General features: G+C 37.6%; 1 protein-coding gene across 4 annotated transcripts in view; it reads left to right on the forward strand.

The window, feature by feature from the left end:
• Positions 1-1,464: 1,464 nt before the first annotated feature.
• CNTN5 (contactin 5) overlaps positions 1,465-27,372 on the forward strand; it is a 706,531-nt gene continuing 680,623 nt past the window's right edge. The window contains exon 1 of one of the 4 annotated variants that reach the window (XM_065043870.1): positions 1,465-1,738. The gene's annotated coding sequence lies outside the window, so the exon portion shown is untranslated. The remainder of the gene's footprint in view (positions 1,739-27,372) is intronic. The other 3 variants (XM_065043985.1, XM_065043938.1, XM_065044067.1) reach the window with 3 other exon arrangements.

Below are 27,372 nucleotides of genomic sequence, written 5' to 3' on the forward strand. Positions count from 1 at the left end.
GACAAGCAAAAGACAGAGAAAAAACTCATATCAGTATTGTCAAGATTTAAGATTAGAGTCTGTAAGAACCCCCAGCAAATTCCAAAATCAAACAATTCCTCTTCCCCATGAATCGAAAACAAATAAAAGACCGTTTCTAAAAATTAATCAGAAAATACTTGAGATAGGAAAATAAAAAGATATGAAGACGTGTTAGTAAAGAAAAAGGCACACACACGCTTATACACCACACATGTTCAGGAAGTACAAACCATTGCAACACGGTCACTGAAGCAGACAAAAATCTTGGAGAATAGGAACTAGACAACATTTAGTTAACACATAAGTTAAAAAAAAAGAGACCTAATTCTGGAAGAAAAAAAAAAGCTAGGAAAGAAAAATATAGAAGGGCAGAGTAGTAATAAATGTTAAAGCAGAAAGTTGTCATTGCTACAGGAAAAAAAGAGAAGGATTTAAAATCAGCCCAGATCCTGAGGGTGGCCATTACAGGCACAAAGTGTGAGCAGGCAGTACAGATAAGGATGAGCACGGAGATACCGAAAAACACGAAAAACGCGAATTTGAACGAGCGGCGGCGCCGAAGGGCAGCTCCGCCAGCCCTGCCCAGGGCTCCGCACCCGCGCCACCTGCGCAGGGTCAGGCGCGCAGCGGCCGCGGGGGCGGTGCTGCGCAGGGGAGCGGCTGCGCGGCCCGCGCAGAGGCGGGGGGGTGGCAGGAGGGCGCAGCGGCGCGGAGCACAGCGCGGAAGATGGGGCGAGGCGGGGCGCTGCGAGCTGTTGAAGCGGTCTGCAATTAAAAGCGAATGGATGGTGGGGAATAGAGAGGGAAGAGGTTGGCGGAGCCGCGGAGCTACAGCTGCCGGCACCGGGCTTGCTGCCACTGGTGTTTTTCCAGCCGCCGCTGTATAAAGGCGGAGGTTGCGCGGGCGCGGAGCGGGGCGGTGCAGTGCAGGTAGCGGCCGCGGTTCTCAGCGGCCGGCTGCAGGGCGCGGAAGGGAGAGAGAGTCATCACCGCTGGAGGGGAACAATATACATTTAAGAAAAAAAAAAATCTTAAATAAATAATCTACCTGGAAGGAGGATGGGGAGGGGGGTGAGAAAAAGGGGATAGGGGCAAAAAGTGATTTCTGGGGAAAGCTGATGTCTTGGGTTCGAGAGGAGTAATAGACCAGGGAAGAGCGCTTGTCAAGTCACCCTGTTGCCTTCACGCTCCGGGGCAGAGTGGGGAAAAGGAGAAAATCAGGGAGGAAAGCGGCGAGGAGGAGGAGAAAAGAAGGGGGGAGTCCGTGTGCGCTTAGGGGTAGGGGCGAACCGCGGGCGGCAGTGTGACATGGCACACACATAAGCGTCCACATAGACACACACACACACACATACACACACATCCAGCCAGGGGCGGGCAGAGCCTCCGCCGCCCCCCTGGGAGCAGCCGCGGGAGGTGCCTCGTCCCCCCCCGCCGGGGAGGGGGCACGGCGGGGCCGGGAGGGGCTCGCGGGAGCTGCCGACGCGGATGCCTTCACCTGGGTCTCTTCATCAGTGAGCGAGGCGAGGAGAGGCGGTCGGATCTGGAGAACTACCTCTGGATGGTTTAAAAAAAAAAGAAAAAACCCAAACAACTCTGCAATCCTCTGCTCCACACAGGCTCAGCACCATAAGGGACTGCTATATTTGAGGCTGTCAGGAGGATGGGAGAGAGAGACTGAGAGTCAGGGCGAGAGAGAGACGGTGCCACAGCAGCGGTAAGTGTCTCTGCCATTCCCCCAGCTAGGCACTGGTTTCCCTGGTTAGACTTTGGAGTGCGTGCAGATTATTTGTTGTAGTATCTATCGCAGCATCTCTGTGAGCAGTCTCCTGTGAAGCCAGCAATGGTCAGAGATCCCATTTTTGGGCTTCTTCAGGTTTATATGTTTTGCTTTTTGTTCTGAATCTAATGTTGAAATTGTTGTCAAAATTGAGGAAAAAAGTTGAAGCAGAAATTACTGTGATCTCCTGCATGCTTCCTGTCATTTAACTAGCTAGCAAACGACTGCAGTGGATGAGTTGTGAAGAGATGTGAAGCTTTTAGAAAAAATACGTACTCCAGAGAAAAAAAATGCCTATTTTAATGTGCTGTTTTTTATGTTTGGGAGAGCTACTGTGCTAATTCTTGAGGGTTAAACAGAAAATAATCTAGTGTATTGAGTTTATAGTGATGCACTGAAGTTGTGTTGTTATAAAGTTCAAAATGGTACTTTGGGATAAACAATTATCTCCTGAATTAGAAGAGTACGGTGCCTGGACTGTTCTGCTTTGCTGGCAGGCAGAGGAGATGGAATGACATAAAGATGCACTGATTTTTCCTGTATGATGTGAGGACAGCGAATAAGACTATGAGGAATGTCTATGAGCTGGGTAGAAGATGAACCGAGGGCTATTTCTATAATAGAGAGTGAAACTGTGTTTTTTAAGATTTTTATCTTAGAGAAATAATCGGCTTCCATTACTATCTCTGTACTTCTTCAGATGTTTAGTTTCGTTACTGTTGAGCACAGAAACTTCATAACACAGAAGTTACACAAGATAGTGTAACATGACTACTTAAGACTAAACTTTTCTGTGTGTTGCAATATTTCAGAAACATGGCATAATGTGTTTGCAAAGTTTGTTCATGTTTTTAATTCTAAAAGTAACACTTTCCTTGAATGACGTATTTTCAATAATGTTTTTTAATGAAGGACCTGATGACAATGTTTTCTAAGGAGTCAACATTTCTCTAGTCTTCAGTGAGTTTTGGATCAGACCCTAAAGTTTGAAACTACAAATAAATTATATGTTCACTGTTAGCCAAAAGCTAAGGGGGATTCCCAATAATTAAAATTTGGATGACATTTTCCAGTTGCTAAACGTGCAATTAATTATTGCTGAATTATAGTAGAACTCCTTCAGAAGTACTTAGTGACAATCAATATTAACACAAAATCAGTTAATTGTGATTAATATTATTACAGTGGATATCAAAAGAATTAGCAATAATTGGGTAATTACTTTAAAGTGCTATAAAATATCTATTACAATTTGTAAGAATATATTTTCATAAATTGTTTTTAATCACTAAAGCATTTATCTGCAAAATCGTAAGTGAAAAAAAAAAAACCACCAAAATTTCACTATCTATCTGTTAGGGAGGGATGACTCTTTTTTACTAGTGTGAGGTATTCTAAATGGAAGACAGAAAATTGAGACATGAACTATAGTAACTGAGGAATATTTCATGTATAGTGGCCCTCTGTGGCAATTTACTTTTAACTATGTGAGTGATTAAGAGATGTGGTTAAGAAGACCAAGTCTTGGAAGACAACAAGTATATAAAGGAAGGAGGATGAAGCGTTAAGCATTCTTAAAGGTGATAACAGCTAACTAGTTTTAAAAGTGGACTATTCAACATGCAGTTCTTCTATTTCATACACTTAAACAGCAAATGCCCATGCAAAAAGTCCGAACTAGCAGAGTGTGACATGAAGTGTGAAGATAGCTGGGTGGATAGAAGGTGGATGGTCGGGAGACTAAGAGTGTACATTTTAGTTTTGTTGGTCAATATGAAGCTGAAGGTCATACTTTGACTCTTAGGTTAAAATGTCAGGGGAAGGGAACTTAATTTCATTTTATAATGAGGGCAGATGTACTAAGAATGAAAACAGAAAATACAAAAAGTCTGACTGGCTGAATTATAGCTGAGAACTTGGAAGAAACCAGCTTTGACAACAGATCTTGAGGAAAAATATCCTAGCAACTAAGATAAAAGGTATGATTAAAACCACTGCTGTTAGGAAGTAATAAAGCGCAACCTTAAGAAATGCGTAACTTACAGCTGTCAGCACAGATTCAATACAGGAAGGTCATGACTGGTAAATTTGCTTGAGTCCCCTGAATAAATTGCTGACATGGTGAACTATTGGGGAATCAGTGATATGATTTATGGGGGTTTCAGAAAATGTCCAGTTCTGTGCTCCACAAAATATTGATTTGGAAAGTAAATTTTGGATGGAGTGCTGGAATGAATTCAAACCTGACTTAGAGATAGGGACCAGAGGGTGTCAGTAAAGGTAAAGAGCTTTGGATGAAAGGAGTAGGTTAAAAGTATGATCCTTTAAGTGACAGCCTGAGATGTAGTTTTCTTGCTTGCTTGCTATAAAGCTGGCGTATTAAAGAAAAAGAAAAAGGAAAAGAAAAATCTGATTCACTAGCAATACAGAAAAATCTGTTCCACTGAAAAGATTCAGCACACTGAAAGTTTTCTAATTAGGTTAATTATAGGAATATTTATTTTAACTAATTAATGCAAATCTTTACTGATGGCATTGGAAACTGTATGTTAAGAATATACACATCAAAGGGCTGGCATTGACCCATCTGAGGTGATTCGTTCAGTGGTATTGAAAAATGGTTCTTCTAAATGATTTTGTCTTTCTGCGTGTAGCCTGCAACACAGACTTTAGTTCCTCTGAATTCACTGCATAATTTGCCACTGTTGGTCTGCTTCCTCCATATGCTCCTGCTATCTGCTTCTGCATTGCACTTTCTCTCAGTTTCAGAACCACCTACCATTTGAACAATTTCTTGTAGTCTAAAATACTAAACTTAAATCCACCACAGTTTACACAGCATTCTTAATTTCTGAGAATCAATGTCAAATAGACATTCTCTTGCTAATATTATATTGGTAGGTGTTTCACAGAATTTATTTTTCTCCTGTGCATAGCTTCTCTGATGCTTTTTTCAGGGTCTCTTACACTCTGTATTAGCAACTTCTTAGCACTTTACAAGGAAAAAATACTCTGTCTGGAAGTGATGGAATCCCTACAGAGTTGTATCTTCTGAGCAATTCTGATCAATAACACTACATTAGAGGGCCGGTGTCTTTTAAAAAATTACAAAATTGTTAAAACTTGGTAAGATAAATACATTCCGATTCTACTTAAATTTGAGATCTCATTGTCTCTTAATGTGTGTATATGTATATCTGTGTTTATACACACACATGTATTATATACTAATGATTCTGTATCTTTGCAAGGTGAAATGAAAGCAACAATAACATTTTCTGTCTAGTGGAAGGGAATGTAATCTGTTCGTTTTTATAATTAATTTCTTGGCTGATTTATGAAAATATCCCAAAGTATATGAATCATAGTAAAATGTTATCTTTGGTTATGTGCTGCTTTCGAAAAGGGAGTTCAGGATGATTTCTCACTGTACTTCATAAAGGCCACAAATCAAGTTTTAGGTGTTGTAAGTGGATGTATAACAAGGGAATATGATAGCAGATACTGTCTGCTTTGAATATAATAAAACATTAGAATTACCATCCATGTTAGAGCTAATGTTCTTGAGCACACATGCCTATACTTATTCTGTGTAATCATCCACCCAGACTAGCTCCTAAGCTTACAGAGCCATGAGGTTGTGTCAGAATGACAAAGTAATTCATGCTGTCATGTAGTAGTTACCAACACCATAGCTCACCTCTTTATATCTCCTTCAGGACCAAACTTACATGTCAGTCTCAGGAAAATCTGATAACTCTTCTCCATTCTCATACCTAGAAATAGAAAGTGCATCAAACTCTTTCCATCCATCAGAAACCTCTTTTGGGAGTTTCCTTTTTCAGTGTGCTCTTAAAGGTTTTATTGTAAATTGTGTTAAAACATGATCTCTTCAGAGAACCTTCTGCTGCTGAAACTGAAAGCAGACAAACACTGGAGGTAGTTCATCGCAGTTACTGAGAGGGATAGAGGATGACAATTTTCCATTCCATGTACAGGGAGTGTGGCTTCAGTCTCATTGTGAGTGAAAATACTCATTTGTCTAGGAGCCAGAAGTTTAAGATTTACTATATATCCTAACCTGCAAATCGTTCTGATCAAGACTAAACGTACAGCTTTGTAATTGGTGTAGACATAATATCAGTCCAGTCTTTTGGGTATCTTGCCTTACCAAATAGCATTGCTTTGCAAGAATTCATGAACCCCATTTTATTTTATTGGTTTTATAGTCTCCACTAAGTATGTGAGGGACATTGTCCTGTGCTTGTAACATTTCTGTTGCAGGTTGTAACAGAATGGGCAGATGGGCGCATAAATGAAAAGGACTGTGGTCGTAGTATCAGAAGCAGCTAATCTGTCAGCATAACCCCCTCATAACCTTATTTTGAAAAGGCACTAAACTTGAAAAGTTGTAATTCTTACTTAGTCATAAAAAAGACATATCCAGAAGATATGTTTGTTGCAATCATTTCCCCCTAAATGTGCTCTCAAAACTAAGTAGTAATTGGTAAGGAGCTTAACAGAAATCTGCTTTTGGAAAAAGTGGCTAATTATTACCTGTTTAAATACAGATGCATTATCTTTTCTGAAAGATGACCAGTTATCCTTGTGAGCTTACTCTACAGACTTTCTTATGCTGTCTGCCTTCAGTTACTTCAGGTCTCCACATAGACATGGAGTGTAATCAACAAAATCACATGAGAATGAGTTAACAAAGTTACAGTATACATTTTACCTCTTCTTCTGAGATGGTTCTCACAGAGAACATTTTCCAAAAGTTAAGTATAATAGTCTCTGAAAAATGATTCTGAGCATGATGGAACACTTTTGTGACATTCAGAACTGTTGGTCTGGCAGAGTCATTCAGCTTTGTCATGTTCGTGCTACTGCGATGTAATCAGGATTTTTCATTTATCTTTACATTTATTCTTGTGATGGCTTGGACGGGGGACAAGATGGGCATACTTTGAAATAGATGGAATAGAAAATACTGAAAATTTAATGAGCCATCTTATTCCTGTATAGGAATTTCAGTATGCCTAGCACAGAAAATGGTGGTTGTATTCCAAACAAGCATTTGAAGTTCTGGACATAGAGATAAATTAAAATTCCATTCAGTTGATTTTTTTTTGTTTTGTTTTGTTTTGTTCTATGCTTACTAATGTATTTCCTGTGTTATGGCCTTATTCTGTGTTTGGTTTTTGACTTCTGCACATGTGAGGTTATACATGGTCGTGATTTCTCAGCCTTCTGCTACGCAGGATGCTCAGGATGTTCTTACTCCGTTGAAACTTATGCAGTGTCATGAGTTATTGCTTACATAAAACTCAGCACAAGCACGGTTTCTCAATTCAAAAACAGTTGTGCAGTATTTCCTCTGTCTGGGGACGCAGGTTGGGTATTGAAATAGCTTCAGGCTGAGAAAGACTGACTGTTACTTGGTTTTGAGAAGAGCCATAACTGAAAATGTAGAACAGATCAGATAATGAGAGAGGATAATTTATTAAGAAGACCATTGGCAAACAAAGAGATAATTAAGAAAACGAGATATATAGCTGAAATGTCTGCAGACTTGTTTTCCCTCTTGCATATCACAACTCACTGACTGCTAACATCTAAGTATTTATTTGCCTTATCAATCACTTTTTGCCTGAGTCATTCACTGATGGGCATAATCCTCTGTTTGTGACTTCACAAGGTATCTCTGGGGGAAATTTGAATGTCATCAGCAACAAATTGAGACATTACTGAAGGCATCAGGTAGGAGGAAGATGTTTGCACAAGGGGTATATTAATCAACAACAGGAGAAAATATGCAGCATTAAAGTAGTATAATTCAGTTGAATTTGAATTAAATTCTTGCATATTTTCTGCAAAGTTGAAGCAAGACAGACTGGTTGATCAAGCTCTGCAAAAAAGCAAAGCCCTTTTCTAGAAAATAAATAAGCTTGAGCACATTGAGAAGCATTAAGCATATGGGAGTACTAGAGATTATACCCTTAAAAGGTCATTTACCACCATAACTTACTTATTCAGAATTTATGTTATGTCTGTAAGTTTTCAGTAAATATCCTTAAGTTATTATCAAGATTCCTTCTCTGTCAAGCTTTGCAAAATAGTTATTTTGAAACATCGTGACTTTAGTTGTAAAGACTATTAATAAAGGAATGTAGAGGAATTTGCTAAGGATTTCTTTCAAAGCTTACAAAAATATGTTGGAATTATAAACAATGTGTGCATGGTTATATAGGATTATAGGATTTGTAAACAAGAATCAAGTATGAGAGAAAAAGAGGTGTATCATCGTTTTAGTTATTTTTCTTCAACAGAAAATGATTACACGACTTCATATGTGACATTCTGTATCAAATAAAAGCTGGCATATAAGACAGTGTGATCAGTTTCACCATTTTAGTATTTACTAAAATATTCTCTGTTTCAACAACTGCATGTTAGTTTCATGTATTATCTGTGATTTCAGAAAAAGATAACAGACTGCTTTGTGCAGACTGATTTAAAGTCAAAAGAATCTTGGGTTATGAAAAACATCTTAAAAAATGTAATGGACACACTTGCTTTTTGCAACTTACAGGAGTGTAACTAAGCAGCTTAGGGGATCCCAAGTATTTCTCTAAAATCTACCTGTAGGTGGTATAATAAGATCTGGAATATTTTGTCAGTGGAAGAAACAGACTGTAAAGAGCTCTGTGCAAGGCTGTGATTTTGGACTCTTATTTTTTTTTTTTTTTTCATGGTTTATTATAGTTCTGTAACAGAGTAAACAAATACAGAAGTTTACCTTTTATTGGACCAAATCTTGTTCTGTGAAGTGGCTGAGAAAACCTCTATCCATTAACTTGAAAATAAAAATGAAACCAAACCAAACTAATTTCCAGGATTAAGCACACTGGACATAAGAGTTTTACTTGTTTATGCTGTACAACAGGTTATAAGACGTGTCAGAGACATAGGAAGAAATCCTTTTTCCTTGCTTAATAAAACAGTCTAACAGTTCAGTCAAAAGAAACTTTGGCAGACTATGGACAGAAGGGCCTATCACAGGAGATTTTTGTCACTTTCTACTAATTTTTGTTCTGAATGCATTAGTATTTTAAAAATATGATTGGATTTTGTGACTTTAGTTATATTTCTTTTTCTCTATTGCAGTCTCTTTTATTGCCATTTTCCTTTGTTTTCCTCATCACCTGAGTTTTTCCTATATGTTGGCTGGCGTGAGATTACATTTCTTAATTTGTGTGCTTGATTTGCCTTTTCTGTATTTTGGATTTTATTGCCAATGTCAGACAAAAAAGAAGGAAATGAGGGAAGTATTGAGAACACAAGTCTTCGTCACTCCCATTGTCAGATATAAAGCCAGTAAATAAATGTATATTCTTAATGCAGTAAAGCTAGAGTCCTTGTGGCTTGAGATACATTAAAGAGACTCTAGCACTCCAAGGACTGCTGAATTAGATGATGCTGAGGGAAAAGAAGAAAAAAGAAATAAAAAAGCACTTTCACAAAAAAATTCACACCACATTTAACAAGCTTAAGAAAAAGATACTTACCCAAAGCTGAAAGCACAGGTCACTACAGCTTGAGTTTAAGAACCAGGCTTTCCACCAAGAGGCTGTAAACACAGGCTGGGTAGTACAGAAATGGTGGGGACTGTGCAGTGATGAATCCCACTTTCTCTGCTCAGTACTAAGTGAGGGGAAGAAGGAGAGGGTCTACATAAATTATTCCTCTTCTGTGTCACAGAGCTGTATCTGCAAACAGGCAACCCCTCTATTGGGAATATGGAGGGTCACACAACATATGCACACAGAGCACTGATCTGGGTTATTGAGGTTTTTTTGATATACTGTCACCTGAACACCTCTAGGAATCAGAGGTTTATTGTGCTTACTATCCTGCCCAGCTGTATTTCTCCTGAAAATACCATAGTGATCCTTATGACATGTTCTGGGTATAGACTAGCTCTTTTATAGGCATATTTCTTTGCACCCAAAGTAAACATTTATAGACCGTGTCCTTAAATATAATGAAAGCCGGTAGTTGAAGTCCATTGACCACTAGCAAGTGCTGACTGCTTTTTAACAATTTGTGTGTATCTCTTATGCCTCTTCTAGTTCTGTTTCTTCATTGCCACGACATGGACATATCCCCACATTTTGCCTTTTTGTAGTCATGAGTGGGCTTTTGTGGCTAATCCTTACCCAGAAGGACTCAAAACCATCCAGAGCCAAATTCTGTGCTGGCATAAATGAGTGCAGCAACACAAAATTTGGTGTCATCCCGCCCACTCATTTTAGGATGACTCCAATACCTTGAATTTATTTGAAACCCTCAACCCCTACTGCCCTATGAAGCATATTTTGCCACTGACAGTGACCGAGGAATTCTAGGCTGGATTTTAAATCTGCCACCAAATGTATTCTGGCTATGCTAGTGGCAAATGGAGCTGCACAAAAATTACCCATTTTTGTGCTGTAAGTGTCCATCTGCAGCAATGATGATTTTCTGCCTAAATATTTTATTCTTCTGTGAATGTGCAAAAATGTGGATTTTCTTTTTCCCCCTGCCGGTTCTGCTGACAAGCAGAACTTTTTCATACAGCTCTATAATTAGGCTCCAGAGTCCTGTGGAGACACACAGCAGAGTCGTAGGCTTTATATTCTGCAACACTCAAAAGCTGCAGTTCACAGACGTGTGCGCTTACATCTATCCCACCTCTTTGCATGCCATAACTAGTCTTTTTCATTCCCTTTGGATCTGTCCCCTTGTGTCTAACAGAAATTAGAATTTTGACTGTTTCTGGTCTTAAACTGCAAATCAGCACTCGACCACTGTGTGAAACTTTTGACAGTATAGAACACAGTTTCAGGTCATCATTGAAAATCCCAGCTCTGGAATCTTGCATTGTTTCAGGTTGTGCAATGAAGCTATCAGGCTTTGTATCAAAAACATATAACTCTTCAGGTTTTTTGAACAGTTCTTTTCAGTATGAATGTGAATTTTTGTCGTGATTTTCTCACTGTACAGTGTTCCTGATCCCAAAGCCCAGTGGTGATTATTTATATAACTTTCCTATGGCAAGTATGAATGTATTTGTAAAGAAATAGACCACTGGTAGAAGCTGTATGCAGATTACTATATGTTGCTCTTGCATGGCCTGTGGGGAAACCTTCTATTTTCCTTTAAGATAACCTTCAAACTAATCTGTTTTGAAGCATGCTGTTTAGAGACCATGAGTCTTTGCTACTTGAGTCCATAGAGAGCCTCAAACAACAGTAAATTAGTGACACTAGTTATATCTCCTAAAGATAGCTAACATCTGAGATTTCATGACTATTAAGCTTCTGTCAAGACTATTTGGGAATATGAGTTAGTATGATTTCTTTATCTTTGTATTGGCATGATTTGGGAAAAAAGATTTTCATGTTATTATATGGCTAATGAGTATTACGGCTTATTCTTTAGCACTGTTACCAGCAAAGGAGAACATTTCCTATCCTTAGCTCATTTTAGAGATTTAATTAATAATGTAGGCAGTTGAGTCTGCCTGCTTGAACTAAAATAATTAGCAGAGAGTAAACAAACACTTTACATTTCACTTTATGAATGGTGTGGTGCCACTTTAAATATTTAATGTTTTGATCTGAGTGACCAATCAATTCTTGCAGGGTGCCAGGTTACAGCTGCAATCTGGGCAAGAAATCCAAGCTGTGAGCAAAGGTGGGCTCCTGTAACTGCTCTGGCTGGCAAGGGTGGCAGGAGATGGAAGAAAACCTAAAAATACTTTTAAAAGGGAGAGTACAAAAATGTAGAAGCTACCAGAAAATAAATGGTAAAGAAAAACAGACAGGAGGGGGAGCTGATAGAAAGCAGTTTAATGCAGCTCAGTGACTAACTGGTTAGATTTCCATATGAGGTCCTGTAGGAGACAAGTGTCTTATACACATTTAAATCTCAGGTCGTGACTTATTCTCATTCCTTTGTACATTCAGGGCAAATAAAACTAAGAGATATCCCTCTTAGTCAAATTTACTGGCTTTTGCTCATAAATATTGATGTTCTGGTAAGGAGAAAGCCCAGACCCTGCCCACAGAGCAGATAAAGCTGAAAACCAGCAGTGTTTGCAGTTTTGACTTCAGGAAACACGTATGCAGTTTCTGAACAACTTCATGCACAATCTTAAACTGAACATACCCTTCAACAACCTTGACTGCAGTTTAGCTAATCTTAGGTGAAGTCCTGGACAAGTAGCTTTAAAAAGGCAATGATAATTACACATTATCTTTACTTCATGGCATGGACTAGTACTTTTGGATTTACAACAATTTTGTATTTCTATCCGAAACATTTAAAAAAAACATACTTCTTAACCTTAAAAATCTCTTTATTTTTGTGGTTTATGTCTTTCAAACCCAAATACTTACTTCCTAAAATTTTTAAAAATTTCTTATTTTCAAAATCTCAAAAATATCTAGTATCTTGTAAATATATTATAAACTCATTTTGAAGAAGCTGTTTCATTCAGTCAAATGTAGTTCACTTTCAACAGCATGAAATATTCAGAAAGTCACATTCATATTTATTTTTACTTTTTCTGGAAACTAGATGAAGATACAACAAATGCCATATGAGGCTGGTGAATAATATTATTTTCTGACTGCTGCTCCACTCGGAAAAATGTCCACAGGGTTCACTCACTGTGCCCACTTCAATGAGTTAGCTATATTACTGCAGCCCATGACAAAACTCCTGAGCTATAACTCAGGACAGTTTTTTCCTTCTAGCTCTTTTATTAATCATGATCATACTTAGGAGAGAGCCTTGCCTGATTTTCGCATTTCATGCTGAATTTGCAAGGTTGACTAAAATATCAGTTAACCTGTTGTGTTTGGTGCAAAAGCCACTACACAATGATTAATACAGTTCCCCACTGTGCCGTTTGTGTATGGTTATTTTCCAGAGAAAGATCAAGCTTCAAGTGTATTTTTTCAGTGCAACCTGCTATCTTCAACATTTTAAAGACCGTGTAGCAAGCCCCTTGCCATTTGAGTAGAAGTTTCCTGAAATGTGCTCGTGAGTGACGAGGGGCTTTGTGTGGGCAGGGGTACGGGCTATGGCATGTGGGAAACTGGCTCCATCTCATCCTCATGCTGGGTGAGAGGTTTTTCACCTATCAGTGACACACACAAATATGACAGCACTGAAATATTAGATATATGTGTCACTGTCACTATTTTTTTTTTCTCTTGTTCGGAAACAACCAAACACCACAATCATCTGAGGAAAAAATGAGAGTTACAGGAGCTTCTGTATGAAGTGATTTGCTTTTTTTTTTTTTTATTTATTTATAACAAGCTTTGATGACAGCGTTTGGATGCTTATTTGTTAATGAAAGAGTGAAAGAGTGATGTAAAATATAAACATTTTATTCAAATATTTTGTTTCTTTCCCATTCTTTTTCTTCTCCAGATTAAAAATATTCTCTTGGTATTCTGAAAATAAAATTCCATTCCCAACTGGGATTTTATTACTGATTGTCACAAAACTGAAAATCTATTTTTAATCCAGTTCATCTATGAACTACCACTGGTTCTGAGCAACCAGAGACCTCATTTTCACAATCTGTTCATTCTCCCATCTGTGAAAATTGATGCAAGCATAAGGGAAGGGGTCAGCTATCTATTCATCCACTCTTCATGGCTTTTTCTGTGACACAGAAACCTCCAGAACTGGCAGCAAAAAGCAGTTTGAACAGATCACTTTGCTGCCAAGGTAATAAAATCCATGAGCTTTCAGAATAAGCAGATTTCTTGTATTATATTTAATGTTCGTGGGTGACTGACTAAGAAAAAAGCTAACAGCTTTTCATAACAAATAAGGTGCCCATCTTTTGAATAGCAGTTTGCAACATCTGGGCAATTTGTGGAGCCTGTACTAGATGAGGTGTGAACCAAATAGAGGAGAAAATGATGTTTAAGTACCCAAGATGGCCAAGTCCAATGCATTTGTGTCCCAAAGAGTAATTTCAAATGTATGTATGTATGAGTGCACAGGGTCATCAGATGATGTTTTTTTCAGAGTTGTGAGTAAAATTAAAAAGATTCTGAACTGTGACTGTCGCCTGTGACTTCTGAGATATGTATTACTGTCCTCAGTGAGGGAGGCTGAACAGCTATGAAGCAGTTGGTTTGCAAGCACTCAATCTCAATAGGATTTTGTTTGTGTTATTTGTAACCTCTGCTACCAGTGTATAAAAATCTGACTTGGACTTTTGATTAATATGTTTTTTATTGCACCATTAAGCTTGTCTAGTTTACTAGCAGCATGGGAAAATTCACAAATTCACAAATATATCATTTTTTCCGCTCTCCAAATACAAATAAACTAGTTTGTGCAGACATCCTCAAGGACTTGCGTCCTGAAATACATTTATGGAAGTTAATGTTCAGGGGATATCTCTAAGAAATTGAAGTAAGTCATGTCAGGGCTAATATTGCCGAGGTGCTGAATTTGGAGGAAAACATTGATTTTAGTGGACACAAAATATTCCTCCATCCAGAGCAAGAAGACACCCCAGAGCTTTGGACAGAGTCTGTATGCCTTGCCGTTGAAACCTCTGTGGTTTGCAACCTGTTCACTGCAGGGCTGTGAGTGAGTTTTCTCTTTGGAACTGAAATCTTATGAGAGGAATCCACAGCACAGTAAATAGTGATGATCTTTGTTAACTTTCATCTACCTTGTTTGTCAAGATGATGAATCTGTATATGTTCAAGGTTTCAAAAGATAATGTGGTTTGCTACTGGCTCTAATGGGGATTTTTTAAAAAAAAAAAACATGGAATTTGACTGTCCAGCATAATTTTATTTTATTATGCTCATTTTTTGTGTAAACAATCGTATGTTGCCATTTGGTCACACACAGGCTGTTTTGCTACAGGAGCTGTTCATCAAAGTGGTGACATTTCATTTTAGGACACATTTGGAAAACAGATATTGTTGTTGTTGCTGTGGTGGTTTGACTTAGGAAATGCCATATAGTGTATGCAGAAGCTCTGCACGGTCACAGAAGTGGCAGAAGTTTGCCTGAGCTTAAATTCCCAGACACTTTGCAATGAAAATTAGCCACTTTGCCTCATCCTTCTCTCACACCGAAATGAGGCCTGCATAATGCAGGCAAAGGTAAAACAAATTAAAGGGAGCACTTCTTCACACAGCATGAAGTCAGCCTGGGGAATACAGTGACACAGTTCATAGATTTGATTTTTAAACTGGGTAATTTTATGACCAATAATAACATTTTTAGTTATGCATGCTAAGTAAGTTATAATTGGATTTCCTGCTTCACGGCATCAGCTAAAAGGCCACTACATGACTACAGGGGCTGGGAAGGGATGTATTTACACACACATATGCACTTGTTCACACCCATGCACATGCCTCTTGCATGCAGCAATGAATTTTGGTGATGTGTCCTAGGGAATTTTTTGAGTCATTGTGCATAAGCCACTGGCTGCGAGTAGTTAAAGCCAACCATCTACATGTCAACAAGAGCAATGCAGAGTAACTGTAGTAATTACAATGCATGCAGAGCATGTGAAAACTGCAGGCACTTTGTCCATTTTGCAAACGTCAGCAAGTCTGGACCCAGCTGCAAGAGGAAGAGAATGTGTCAAAACATCAGCTCTTAATATTCAAAAGGCTTCTGGAAATATGAAAAGCTATGCAAACCTCAGTTACTACCAGAGTGCCAGATGCTGGCAGCAGACACAGTCACTAAAATGTGATTGCTAGTTTAGTTAACACATCTTTCACCCTCCCATCATGGTTATTTCAGAAATCAACAGGAATAAAAATAGGACACCATAGCATGGTTGCTTCTTTTTAAGTATTTGTTTTTAGTGAAAGTATAGCTGAAAATTAAAAATTGATCTGAAAATTCAGAGGATAATTACTGCAGAGAAAGTCCAGGCTATGAGTATGATGAAGTAGCACACTGGGCCTCTTTCAATTTTATTTTATTATTTTTCCTAGCAGGGTGTATGTTATCTACACTGGAACATGAACCTATGGAAGAATAGACTAATTAGTGAGTTTATTAAAGGTATCATATATCACTATCAGCAGTTTCAACTACCAGAATAGGATCCAGAAACCTTTTCTAGCACTTACTATGAGGAGGAGAGTTAGGCACAAGCAAGAAGGTAATTAAAATCTGAATGTTCAGCATGTAGATGCCTAGAGCATGCCAAAGGCAAAAGATGATGGTGACAAGCCCTGTGTTCCACTGGGGACACTAGAATTTGACCTGGCCATTCACAATGCATATCACTGAACCACTTCTTTAGAGAGTTATGTTTTTAAAATTAAAGTATACCACTCATTCTTTTAAAATGCAAGAGGATGAATTTCATTACTGGACTGTCTTTGTGGTTAGAGCCATTCCCTAAGTCTGAGGTGTGGGTTCAGTTTCATGAGGAGTTGGGGGGGATGCAAATGCACAAGTATGTTGGTGTAGCATGGTTAGTGCTCCCTGGTTGTGCAGAAAGGAATTAGATGCTCACTGCTGGATGGAGACAGAGCACATGCTAGAAAAAACTTCATTGCTGCTAATTGAATTACTGAGAAGGAGTCCTCAGTTCTGCTGCTAGGACCGCATCTGCTACAGAGAAAATAACAAAACAGCTAGCAGTGAATCCAAGCACTGCATCCAGAGCCTTAAGTCTCTGTGGTCTCACTGTGTTCAGTTCAGTTTATCTGCAAATCCTGTTCCATTCACTTTAGAACTAATAAGGAGAGATGTGGAAAACTGCAGTTCTGTCCTCTAACAAATTAGCCTCTTGCAGATCACTTTATCCCTAGCTAACCTGCCTACGCTGTTGTAAAGTGTGATTGCAGGTAGCAGAGTTGTAGCTGTAAAACTACAGCTAAAAGCATCCCTTTTTAGTGACAGTCTATCCCCCTTACAGAGTGGGCAGTTTGTTCAGAATTACATGATAAACACTAACTACACCAGGAAGTTTGAATGGATAAGTGTACCATATCTTGCTTAACAACATTAAAGCAAATATAAATTATAATGTGTATCATGGAGGTGATATTTAGTCTGAAGAACTGTAGACAAGAAGAAGGTAGAAGAAGTATAATTATAGAAAAGCTAAAGCGAATTTTACATTGATGGAAGGCAACACTGGTAGATTTGACATCAAGAATTATTTGACTATACATGGTGAAAGTATTAAAGTATGTTAAATGGAAGTAACTAGGTTAGCCTATTGTATAGGTCAAGCATACCAAGTAAATCTGGAAAAAGAGGAAAAAAAATAAAAAAAAAGGGGGAGAAAAAAAGATCTGTATAATTTTCTCTGGACAAGTTTCTGACTAGTCACATTGAGAGTACTGGGGCTTCAAGGGGAAAGCCATCCTGTGTTCTGTGAAAGGACAAGGCAAAATTGGTCACTGTGTAGATTTTTCCATGAAGAGTGGAAATCACCTCGAAGAGCATGGAGAGAAGAAAAATACAGCCAGAGCTCCATGCTGCCTGAATACTAGCTTTTTAACCTAGTCAGCCAAGGTGGTAAGGTAGTATTTGTCCCTCCTTCATTGGGATGCAGTGGTTTATCTGTTCCCAAGTTGCCACTTCTGGAGTACTATGAGAAGACTAACAGGAAATAAAATAATTAGTAGAGGTGAAAAAAAATTTCCGCCATTTCTAAAATATCAAAACTACATTCTTACCCTTGAGCATTCTTACACTTTTATACATATAAAAGGCTTCATTTTGAATAGTTACTAGTGATCCAAAACTAAAAATTCGTATGTTCAAGTCAGTCAAGACGGGCTGGTTTGGGATTTAATGAAATTTCTCAAATACAATTTTAGAGAATATTAACCTTTCATTTTTTTTTTTTTTCTTTTTAAAGGATGTAAATTATTCAAATTACAACATTTCATAAAAAACTAACAAACAAACAAACACTCTCCTTTTTTCCTGAACCAACATTTGCTGCCATGAAGTATTTTTCAGTGAATACTCCTGATTTGTCACAGGAAATATTGTAAAACTGGGTAATGGGAAGTGGCTGAAGAGGAAATGTGTTTAGCAAAGAACGCCAGGCCTTTGTGTGGCCCTAAAAATTAAATCATATGTACTGTATGGAAAACAATGTATTTAGGATAATCCAGATAAAATTACATAAATACTGTACTGTATCTTTTCCAGCACTTACAGAAGATTTAAATTATACAGAGATGTTGAATGTGTTCCTTTTGTGGATTCTGCATGTTGAGGAAAGGCATCTCTGTAGTACAAAACCCAGATTGGAAAATATGTTAGAAGGACTGTGAGAAGCCAAAAATATTAGAAAATATTAGATGGCCTTTTTTTTTTTTTTCCCCTTTTACCACAGAAATAAAAGGGAAGTGTCTATGGTATTTCAGACTACATGGTGCTTAATTCTTTTGAATTCTGGTTTTATATATAATGCAGGACTTCGCATTATTTGTAGAAAACTGACCTTCTAAATTCAGGGCTTCATTTTCCCTAATTATTACTGGGTGCCAAAGATAAAGCATCTGGAACTGTACTATGCAGGTTCAAACAAGTCCATGAGCTTTCCTTTTATTTTCATTTTTGCAAAGCCGTTATTTAAACAGGAAGGATGAGAGTGAAAAAAGCAACAACATAGAGAAGGAGACAGAGTAGTCTAATTACATTATGATTCTTCAGTTACAGATATATACTGGTTTATTCCATCCAGTCTTCTCATTTATGAGCACTATCAACAGGGAAATGGGTTGTGTATGTTTGTACTGGATGGCACTGTAGCAGTATTGTTTTCTGTGTACTGCTGGTCCAGAAGATGGTGGCCAGTGTGTTATAGGGAAGTTCTGCAGCCCAACACAAGGGAAGAATAACTGTGCTAGTTTTGTAGATTCTCTTGAATGTTCCTCCCTTCCTTGCTTTGTTGTTGTAGTACTGTAAAACAAAGGTCATTCCAAGTAAAAAATATAAGTTTGTTCTTTGTGTATGGAAAGCATAATTAAATTACTGATGCTTTAAAAGATTGGGTTTAGATCCTGTTAAGCAGATCTTTATTTGTATTGATGAATTCATTTGACATCTGTTTACTACCTAAAATATTGCTGCTATCATCTAATGACCAGACATTCTGGCTCCATTCAGCAGAAGTGTCATTCAATAGCTGCTCTTTAGCACTAAATGTTGCATTACATAGAATGATAGAGTATTATGAATTTAATATATTTTAATTAGTTTCTAATGTCAAGATTGAGCATTATGAAGCAGGTGTTCTAGTAAGAGTTAAAGATTATCTACAATATCTACAGAGCAATTGTACTAAGTCAGTTAGAAATGTGGGTGTCTTAAAGTTTTAAAATTCGTGAAGGGTATCCTCTACGTGGTCATTTCTATCAAATATGAATGCATGCAAATCTTCATTTCCACACATACAAGAATGTTTCAAGAGAAGATGAGTGTTCCTTAGCGTTTTCCACTGAATTTGCAAACGCTCTAGTACTCCCTCTGCCATTGCTGAATGCTATAAAAAAAAAAATGCTGTAAGTCAATGGAAACACTGTCAGAAGTTGGACTGGCATAAACCACCATGTACTGCTGGATTCTACATTATTTTTATGGGGCATTAGGTACACTTGCTATGAATTGGTTCCACAGTAACTGAATTGGATTGAAAATAAAAAACTTCCAGTTTTGGATTAAGGAGAAAGATGCTCAACAGGAGTAACAGTAGCAATAAATTTCTCTTTAAAGATGAGACACATTCACTGTGCTATTCACTATGTGATACCATTTGATTCAGATGCTCGAGTCTTTCTTTGCAGCAGTATAAGAACATTCCCCTTGGACTTTTGCTCAGAAATGACTGACATTATCTTTCATGGAAGAAGAAGGGAAAATTATAACAGCCCTACCATTGAATCAAGGTTAAAGGCCTCATTTATGCAAGCTATCAAAAGTCTGTGTGCGTGTACTGAAATGTTGGTGTGGGGGGGAAGGAAGAACTAGGACAGAGAAGGAAAGTGGCTGGTAATACTGTTTAATAAAGACACTGTCAGAGAGCTGTGGGAAAAGGCAGGAGGCCTGAGGAGTGGCAGAAGGATTCTTTGCATATACTCTGTGTTAGGACAGTGGTTTCTAAGCTGTAGCTTCAGCATTGAGATTCATCACCAAATTCACTAGGTAGCCATGGGACATGTCACCACACCTTGCACAGTTATTGTGATGAGGAAAGGTCATAATATCCATTTGCTATTAATCATATAGTAACATTGAGGTAAATTATATAAATTGTTGGAGAAATTGCCTCATGCAAAGCCTGGTGGGAAGCACACTAAGACGTACACCATGGGCTGGATCCACAGCTTACTGAACACAGTGGAAATACTCCCTATGAGTTCTTTAGGGTTTCCTTCTGGGTATTAATGCTGAATATTAGCATTTGCTGCATTGTGAACGTTGGCACTAACGCTGCTTTCTATTCATGAATTCATGTTGAGTGTTGCTTTGTTTGCCAAGGCAGTGCAGTGTTTTTTGTACAGACCTATTTTCTCAAAAGCAGCAGAGAAGTGTTTGACAAAAGAAGAGAGTGTTCTTGTTTAAGGTGGTAAACCTTTTTCAATATGTTGTGCACTATATTTGCTTTTAAATTTTATTACATGGATTTCTATGTTGACTCTAAAGGGTTGAATTCGTTATTTGAAAAATGACCTGTTAGAAGAAAAGTATATAGCTTTTTTTTTTCTGTCCTGTTGCATTTTATTTTGTATTTAACATTTTAAAGTTAATACTTGTGCACTGTAAATATTCTCAACTGAAATCTCATGTGTTTTGAGATATTTGCAGAGAAAGTACCCCTGTAAGCGAAGCAAAGGGAGATGGAAGATTTCACATCTTATTTAATGATGTGCAAACTTTTTTTTTACTTTTTTTTTTTTTTTTTTACATTTTATTAATAAATACCCAGGGATTTATTACTTAAAAAGTAAATAAGAAGCTAAGGAAAAGAAAATATCACCATTATGTCTTCAAATAACAGCTCTTGGTTCCCAATTTACTTGTCATATCTAACAGAACTAAATCAGCATTGTATTTAAAATTTTAGGTTTAGATTTTTAATAAGGTTTATTTAGGAAGAATTTCTATATAGGTTTGAATAAGTGCGTGTATACATATTTTTTTATGTATGTAGTGTTTTAATATACATATAATTATAAAAAACATACTTTTAAATTTTTGTTTATGATGGCAGGCTCATGAAGGGCATGGGAATGAGCTGTCATTACTTTAGATGCATAATAAAATCATGCATGTAAAGTCTATTTTCAGAATAACTCTCTTCAAGTCTTTCATTTTGCCCAAAGAGTTTCACAGTCAATGCACAGCTACAGTCGGTGCTTCCTAAAACTGTTTATACTGATTTATAGATTGAATAGAAGATGACCTAAACTACAAGGAACAGATGCTGAGATGAGTTCCACATATGTAATTTCTGTTGCTATCAAATGTATTTAGCTAGGCAAGCTGAATTTCAGAATCATTACTATGGGGCTGATATTTAGCCAAAACCCTAATTCAATGTCTCAGACAAAATCCTGATTAAATTTTCGACTAATGTGATTACTTGATTCAGAATTTCATATTGATGTCTAATCTAGCACACCATTGTCCGCTGGACATTAGTTGTGCAACTTTAGAACATCTCTTATTTTTTCAAATACTTTAGTAAATCACAATTTCAATTATATTTTCTCAGACTTTGAGCTGAAAAACTATTGTCTCTTGAAAACATTTTGCAACACAGTAAAGGATTTGAACATTCTCTTATTATTTTGCCTTGTTGACTAGAGCAGTAAGCATAACGTTTCTCAGACAGTAATGCTAAAGCTTTGAAGTCTTTTATTAGATCAAATTCTTTTATAACAGAGATAGCATGAAGCTCATGCTCAGAAACATATTTTCCTTTGTTATGTAATAATCAGCTACTTTCATGATGTACCAGTGGCTTTTTAGTTACTGAGAGTTTTAAGACTGTAATATAATCTGCCAAAATGTTCACTTCATATAGCTCTACACTAAGCATGTAAAAATGATCATGCTTAGAAATATTTAACAAGACTTATCTTACTAGATAAATATTTCCGGGAGTTCAGCAGTACAGAATGCTGTAAGAGAGAAATAAATGTGCACTTAGGAATTAATTATTTTATTTTTTTCCTGATAAAACACTGTGAGTTCTGGTGTCTAACTTAATTAAAATTGACGATAATAGTTAAGAGAATCAGTTAATTAAATCCATATGAAAATACATATTCACTCTGCAAAAAGCCACCTAAGGTTATGAAAACCTTTCTTATTCTTCCATTGCAAACTGTGCAACAAAGCCTGACTCCACTGACTTCAACTAAGGACCTAAATACGATACAGGTGAACACTGTCAACAATTTTGAGAAAGACTGACAGCTTTGTAATTCACAACTCTTCACGTACGGACAATGCTCTCCACTTGTGTTGCTCACTCAGGATTGCAACCACACACATATGAATTAAATGAACACTACCAGTTGTTCAATAGCAGTAGTTTCCCTTTAAAAGCTCTAATACCTCATCCAATACTCTAGCTGTAGTGTTTATTTATTTCTAACAATTGCAAATGATAAAAATAATACAAGAAAGCAAATAACATTTGAGGGAAGTCTCTTCTTTGCCCATATTTAGGTTTTGTCATTCAAAGTAGTATCTGTTTCTATTTCAAATACCTCAATGTTTCTAGGATGTCCCTGTTATCCCACTCTGCTTAAATCTAAGACAGCACTGCAAGCTGGAAAAAAAAAAAAAAAACACAACAGATAGATGATAGTTCCCTTTCTAGATAAATTTTCTTCCTCTGCTACGTTATTTGCATTGGCTGTTCTGCCTATAACTGACCTGGTAAGACTCCAAAGACCAGATCTTAACTTTTCTGAAGGATAAAGATACAGAAGCTTTTTTTGTATACTGAGAAGTACTGTGATTAAATGTATGTTCAAGGATATTTATTAAGTACTATGCTGGATAGCAGGCAATATCAATCTGATCTTCTTTTAAATGCTGAAAGCAGTGCTGAAAAATATTATAAATGAAACTGCCTGTGGATGAAATCTATATTAAAAATTAGGCTGTTGGTGCTTAAAACGCCTTTCCTCGTTTTTTTTTCTCAATTTACTGTTTTTTCTAATCAGTGTCAGAAGACAAATGCATTCTTCTAAAGTCTTAAATGGTGTGATGGCAAGTGCCTTTTCAAAGACTGGTTTAGGTAATCTAAACATTCCCTGATATCTTGACAGATATGGGGGTATTGTGATTGCTTACTTTGCTTACTTTAAAGTCTTAAATGGTGTGATGGCAAGTGCCTTTTCAAAGACTGGTTTAGGTAATCTAAACATTCCCTGATATCTTGACAGATATGGGGGTATTGTGATTGCTTACTTTGTGTCCTGTACATGGAAAGACTGTGAATCTAAGAAATAAAGTACTATATAATGAATTAGCTCCAGTGATAACTACTCTTTTTATTATACAGCAGAGTAAACAGTCATTAGTTTAAAACATGTAAATTGGAAATCTGAGAACCGTATCACTAGCTGTAGTGGGACATATTCCTTCAGAACGTGATTACTTCCATAATTCTTACATATATAAGAATTGCTGTGAAGCGGAACAGTCAGACATTCCCAATAAGAGGCATCAACTGCTAACTCATTAAAGGAAGAAAGAGAATCTGTGGACATGGAAAGAATCTACAAGTCATGCCATTTCTAAATTAAAGCCTGAAATGGTTTGATTAGAATAAAGGTTTGAAAGCTTATTACTTCCAACAGAGAAACAGCACACTCAACATATATTTGACATGGTTGAAATATTATGACAAAACCTTGTATAGTGTAAAACTAGTTGCAATTGGACTCTGAAAAGTGGGCATGCTTTTAATTGGAGATATTTTTTAAGAAAGGGAAAAAAATGACAAAAAAACCCCGAAACCTGATTTCAGTATATTACAGAAGTATACATGGCAGTGAAAGTAATTATGCATTTAAGGTGATATAATTCCGTTTTGCAGCTCTCTAGGTTTATTTCAGAGCTTGTGCTTTGGTTATCAGTAGCTATCAGTGGGTGTTTATGCCATTAGGTGCTAATTGGCTGAATACAGAGGACTTCGAGGGAACACAACACCAAAATCTTCTTAAACTGAGTCTTCAGAGAAGCTGACCACTGTCGAGGTTCTGAGCTGCCCTCTGGAGACCTCCAGGATGCTTCTTTCACTCAAACACCTTCTGTATGAACTTCAGGATCCTTATTTAGGAAGTCAGGATTGTGCAATGGGGAAGAAAGATCTCTCTTTTCAATACTACGATATCTAACTTAGGCAGTCTGGCTATGAACTTGAAAGCTTAATTTATAGGTTTTTAAGTGCATTACTTGTTAGGAAGGCAGAGCACTTACAAAGATTTACTAAGAAATAATTTTTACCTTTGCAAAACTACAGCTTTACAAAACTATTTTCCATCTTTCTCTCTTAATGGAAAATACTTTATTCAATTTTTTCCCTTAAAATTAAAGTATATCAGTTACTGCAGAATATATGCTAGTAAGACAAAACAAAGAAAGTGCAGTTATATAACCTATATACCATGTAGGAAAAATCCCTTTTGTTAAGTTTTACTACAGTTTGAATATCCTGAAAAAAGATAATGCTATTTGATTAGACATATCTCACATTAGGCAAGCTCTTTGACCAGTCAGTTTTGTTAATGTAAAGTGATAGCTTGGATTTGTACACTGAAGGCAGTAGCATAATTCTTGGACTATCTGTGTTGCCTCTTCTGTTTTTCCCCTTACTTCATTCTAATTCTGGACCCTTTAGTATGCAGTGCAATGCATTCCTTTAAATTCAGTATTGGGTAATGTCTAGAATATAACAGAGGTTCAATGAGGCTCATTATCAGAGGCTGTAGGATGCGCAGAGTCTCCTGCTATCTCTTTGCTGTGTCAGGTTGTGAGTGGGGATGGTCCTGAAGATCTACCCATCCCAGCTCATTGTTAAAGGCTGAGTGATTCTTGCCCTAAAGCTCTCTCTTTTCAAATTTACTGCCAAGGTCTGAGTGTTTTTTTGCCCCTGGGCTCTATTCTTTCAGATTGATCATCAGGGTTTGAATGAGTGTTGCCTCTGGGTTGTCTCTTTTCAGTTTGAATTTCAGAGTTGGAACTCTTGCTGTCATTAGATATTCACCTTTCACTTTCAATATAAGGGTTTAAAGACCTACTGCCTTTAAAACCTTTCACATTTTAATATTTTCTTGCATCATGCTTAAGTTAGATGCAGTTGCATTGCTCTCATTGATTATGCCTCCTTTTGTACATTTCTTAATATTCACTGGGTTGGTTTGCTCAGCATTTTCTTACTGTTTCCACTTCTATGTTGCAATATGATAAAAAAACCTCACTGATTATTTATTTAGAAATGTATTGAAACCACTTGCAAGATCCTCTTGTATTTGAACATGAAAACAGTAATAGATAGAGAGTAATCCTTCCATTTATTGAAGAAGTACATGTGCTTTCTTTAAACATTTTAGAATGCTACATCAAACTTCATAGGATTTGTCCATCTCTTTATGCAGTGATACTTCCAGTGCTCACTGGAGTCTTCAGTTCCGAACAACAGGGCTTCGTTATGGAACTTTCCATGATAGTATTGCATTTAAAGGTGCCTCTGAATTGCCAAACGTTGATGACGTGCGCAAATGTTTGGAATGTTGCCTTTATTATTTACATACACTTCCACACAGCACTGCTCACTTCTCTCACATGTTGCTTTCAGTGTGCTCAACTGGTTTATGCAAGGAAAACAGTTCATCTCCTCCCCCAGCTGCTTGTCCTTCAAAATTTCATGCCTGTGTACTCCTATCAAGGCCAGACTAAAGTCTGCTGCACTGCGGCAGGAAGAAGCTCAGGTAACATTGACAGCTTTACAGAACCACAGTCACAGAGCAGGTGGGCTGGGAAGGCATCTCTGGAGATCACCTACAGCAGGTGTCTCAGGCTGTGTCCAGTTGGGTTTTGAATATCACAGAATCACAGAATGTTAGAGATTGGAAGGAACCTCGAATGATCATCTAGTCCAATTTGCCTGCTGGAGCAGGAACACCCAGATGAGGTTACACAGGAATGTGTCCAGGCTGGTTTTGAATGCCTCCAGAGTAGGAGACTCCTCAACCTCCCTGGGAAGCCTGTTCCAGTGTTCTGTCACCCTTACTGAGAAGAAGTTTCTTCTCAAATTTAAGTGGAACCTTTTGTGTTCCAGTTTGTACCCATTACCACTTGTCCTATCATTGGTTGTCACCGAGAAGAGCCTGTCTCCATCCTCATGACACTCACCCTTTATATATCTGTAAACATTAATGAGGTCACCCCTCAGTCTCCTCTTCTCCAAGCTAAAGAGACCCAGCTCCCTCAGCCTTTCCTCATAAGGGAGATGCTCCACTCCCTTCATCATCTTTGTGGCCCTGCACTTGATTCTCTCCAGCAGTTCCCTGTCCTTCTTGAACTGAGGAGCCCAGAACTGGACAAATATTCCAGATGTGGTCTCACCAGGGTGGAATAGAGGGGAAGGAGAACCTCTCTGGATGTACTAACCACCCCCCTTCTAATACACCCCAGGATGCCATTGGCCTTCCTGGCCGCAAGGGCACAGTGCTGGCTCATGGTCATCCTGTTGTCCACCAGGACCCCCCAGGTCCCCTTCCCTTGATTATCTCCAAAGATGAAGACTCCACAGCCCCTCTGATGAAACTATTTCAGTGTTTGATCACCATCTCAAAAGACATTGCCTTTTTTAGGCTTAAATGGAATTTGTTATATTTCAGTCTGTCCTGATTGACTCATCTTTTCAGTGGACTTTACAGCATATCTTTTATGTTAAAAACACAGATACTTCAGTCCTTTGCATCTGCTGTGTTCACTTGCAACATGCAGAGAGAGTACAAAAGATACACTGTCCTAAAGCCTTTCCTTATAACAGATGCACAAGATTTATATTAAACCAGACTAAAACACTGTCTCATAGATAAAATTGTGTAAAAATGAATATGAACACATACAGCCATTTCAGGAGGAGGACTTTTTGTTTGCTTTCTACTAGAAGTAATTTAGATGTCTGAATACTTTTTCAAAATGCCAAGATACTTATCTTTGGTCTCCTCAACAAAAAGCTGCTATAATGTTTAGACCCTTGAACACAGGTATATATCATCAGAAGCTATTTAAAACAGGCCCTAAATGTCATAACTATCAAGCCCATTTATAAGAAGCCCATGAAACAGTTAAATAATTTCATTGGGACAAAGGTTTCTAAGGGTCAGTAAAGACATTAATAGCATCCTAAATTGATTTGTAGACATACTCACTTATCACTTTTGTAGTTTTGTTTCTTTATGCTGACATTCAGGAGCTGGAAGGTATGGATGGGTCCAGGGCAGGAG

This window comes from Columba livia, chromosome 1, assembly GCF_036013475.1.
Source record: "Columba livia isolate bColLiv1 breed racing homer chromosome 1, bColLiv1.pat.W.v2, whole genome shotgun sequence".
Classification (NCBI taxonomy): Eukaryota; Metazoa; Chordata; class Aves; order Columbiformes; family Columbidae; genus Columba; species Columba livia.